Source organism: Tenrec ecaudatus, chromosome 1, assembly GCF_050624435.1.
Source record: "Tenrec ecaudatus isolate mTenEca1 chromosome 1, mTenEca1.hap1, whole genome shotgun sequence".
In the NCBI taxonomy this organism is placed as follows: domain Eukaryota; kingdom Metazoa; phylum Chordata; class Mammalia; order Afrosoricida; family Tenrecidae; genus Tenrec; species Tenrec ecaudatus.
In genome coordinates, this window is record NC_134530.1 from 13844849 (window position 1) to 13848363 (window position 3515).

Genomic DNA, 3515 nt, shown 5'->3' on the forward strand with positions numbered 1-3515 from the left:
ATGGTGAAGTATTTTCTGGGCCAAAGCGTGCTCCGGAGTTCCTGGGACCAAGTGTTGGCTGCCTTCTGGCAGCGGTACCGACTCCCTACAGCATGCTTATCCTGACAGAAGACATCGTGTATCGGGAGGTGACCCCTGACCAGAAGTTCCTATCCAGGCGACTCCTGACCAAGACCAACAGGATGCCCCGCTGGGCCGAGTGACTGTTTACTGCCAATCTTGCTCACTCGGTGTACATCCTGGAGGACTTTTTGTGGACCCACAGAATCAGACCATGACCACCTTCACCTGGAACATCAACCATGCCCGGCTCATGGTGGTGGCGGGGCGCTGTGTTTACTGTGTCAAAGCCGACAACAGTGGCTGGACTGAAATCCACCGGGAAACCTGGGTCTCTTCCAACTTGTTTGGTGTCTCCAGAGCTGTCCAAGAATTTGGTCTGGCCCCGTTTAAAAGCAATGTGACCAAGACTATAAAGGGTTTTGAATACATCCTGGCCAAGCTGCAAGGTGAGGCCCCTTCTAAGACGCTTGTTGAAACCGCCAAGGAAGCCACAGAAAAGGCAAAGGAGACGGCACTGGCAGCTACCGAGAAGGCCAAGGACCTGGCCAGCAAGGAAGCCACCAAGAAGCAGCAGCAGCAGCAGCAGCAGCAGTTCCTGTAGCCAGCCCAGCCCCTGCCCCCACCCTTGACCAGACGATCTGGCTCCACCCCCCTGACATGCCTGCAGTATGCTTTCTTAATTAAAAATCAACTTCCAGCCCCTAAAAAAAAATTACATCATCTGTTTTAAGGTATATAAAAGACCTGAAATTTCTGACATAATTAAAGAGAATATTTATGATGTCCTAAACAGGAGAGACAAGACAAAGATAAAAATGTCATTTGGATGAGAGAGAACATTAGCATAAGGTAATAATGGCATTCAAGGATTTTCAGAGATTCCGTTACTTTAAAAGGATTGGGGAGGACAAAGGAAACTCACAAAAGCATGATTGCTGTCATATCCAGACATCACAGTGATAGGTGATACTACACACGTGGGAACAGAGCCATGAACAGGAAAAAAGCATTATGTTAAAAGCTCTTACAAGATGGGTCTACCATCCAGGGTTTCACTCATGAATGTTTCCCCCCAGCACAGTGATCTCCTTCAAGGATACACCCAGGTAATCCCCTAAGAGAAACTGCTCCTTCTTGGGCTAGCTGGGAGGTGGGCGGGCTAGGGGACAGGGAAGAGAGTCTACTTTCTAATGCAGCCTGATTGAGGGGAAACCTGTTCATCTCTCGGATTCATCAGCAGAAGGGGTTCAATGGAGTCTTAATCAAGGTGGGGACTCTGCAAATGGATTTTGGGCACATCTTCCAGCATTATAGTGATGCTCAAGCCACTTTAGTATGACAAGCTGGCAGACGGGTGGAACTGTCCTGGACTAGGTTGTCTATGGAAAAAAATCTAGTGACAAAAGAAAGAACTTTAGAACAAGAAGGACCCTCACCCCAGTGCATCTCAAGTCCATAGGTTCAATTCTAGTCAGGACCCTCTAAGACTCACACAGTTGACACTGCAAGGCAAAGCAAGAAACTGGGAAATCACAGCCTATGAGAGCACAGTCATGTGGATTCAAGGTCGGTGGGAAAATGGGGGGGCACCTATAGTTGTCAGGGTCCCTGGACTTCACAGACCCAGTGAAGTCCCAGCAAGAAGCAAGGTGAAGTGGCAGAGTGAGTGTTTGTTCCCAGAGCCCCTCACACTCATTCAAAAAGCCACACCCCCAAGAAGGTGGCATCAAGTGACAGGTTTGACTCCACCCTTAGCCAAGGGTGTTTAGTTGACATAAAATTATCTAATACCACATTGGCATAGTGTGTTAGACAGGGTTCTCTAGAGAGACCAACTAGATTGCTAGTAATTTTCTATATATATATTTATAAAGATAGATATATAACACAAGAAATGAACTGTTGAATTATATACAGATATAGAGATAGGTATAATACAGGAAATGAATAGTGAAATAATAAAGCAGTACAAATGACTCAGTGCAACTCACTCACCTGAAAGAGTAGTGAGACATTAGCAGTCCTTTAAGTCTTGAGGGCCACCAGTTCCTCCTCTGAGGAGAGAGCTGGGCATTACATACCCAGGCAGCAAACATCAAGGCAGGTCACCAACTGTCGGTCCCCAGCTAGAAATGTACATTCCAATCATGTGGGCTTAAAGGGACCTCAACTTACAGCATCCCACAGGTAGTGTAGCCTCAAAATTGAGGCACAGAACAAGCAAGGCAGCCGCACACTGGTCTGATGATCAAAAGGGAAGAGGCAAGAAAGTCAAGGCTCTATGAGCCAATTATCTTATGCCCCTCAATGAATCCCACTTGTGTTTATCAGGCAGGCTGGCACAATAAACTAACTATCTCACATACCTACAAATGAGACCCAAATAAAAAGAATGGCCATGGAATGTTGAGCAAGATTCTTAGTTGCAGGGAAACATCAAGGCATAGCAGAATGTCATCTAATATGTGTCCTTTGTGTTAAAATAAAATAAATCCATGAGAGCAAGGATGGCATTCTCCTGAGTTCTGAGTTATTCTAACAAAAAATTGAACCTGACATGGTAATGGCAATTTACAAATAAAGTGTTTATTTTGAATTAGATGGTGATGAATTTTAAGAGCATGTTTTAAACAACTTATCAAACCTCCCAATGACTTGTTCTGCCCTTCTCTTGCCAACTTCTCTCTGAAAGCATGTATCTTCCCCTTCACACCAGTGAACCAGCTTCTGAGATGAGTTGCTCAGCCTACAAATAGGATTAGGGTGGTGAAAGAATACAAGCCCAACACGCATCTTTTCTGATTTTGAAACTTGCAGTAAGCCTTTGTCTTCTTCAAATGACTACTTCTTGGTTTATGTACAGGTGTCCCCATGAGCATAATTCGGTGTGCTGGAATTCCCAGTCTTTCCCGCGTTATCCGCAGTGGAATGCCTTTGTGTTGTCAGGAAACACAGACAAGTTTCCTTCTGGTAATCTGCTCTCAGTCACAAGTCATCTGACTTCACAATGATATTTTTATTGCCCTGTCCTCTTATGAATCTATCTAGCCCTTTCTGGCATTTCACTATGTTTTCCCACAACCCCTTTAAAATTGCTTTTAGGAAAATCTCACTTGTTTCTTATATGAGCGTTATTGTTGGGTCAGGATTTCTGCATCGGGTCACCATTCTTTGGAATGGGTCCAATATGCATCGGTTCCAGTCTGTCGGCCATGTAGCTGTCTTCCAACTGTCTTGGCAATGACGACTGAGTCCTTAAAGGACTGGATCTGTGTGTTAAAATATTCCAGTTGTTCATCTTTCAACTGGGGGATCATTTTAAAAATTTTGTTTCTGCTAGTGCCATCAGGCCGCCTGGCCAACGGAACTAGTCTTTCGGGCCCCAGAATCCCAGAAACCGGAAGCGGAAGTGCCCGTACCGCTGTGACCCCGGTCGGCCCCGCCCCTCCCGC

At 45.6% G+C, this 3515-nt stretch overlaps 1 pseudogene; it reads left to right on the plus strand.

The window, feature by feature from the left end:
- LOC142445753 (PRELI domain-containing protein 1, mitochondrial pseudogene) lies at positions 1-664 on the plus strand (annotated as a pseudogene).
- Positions 665-3515: the final 2851 nt, after the last annotated feature.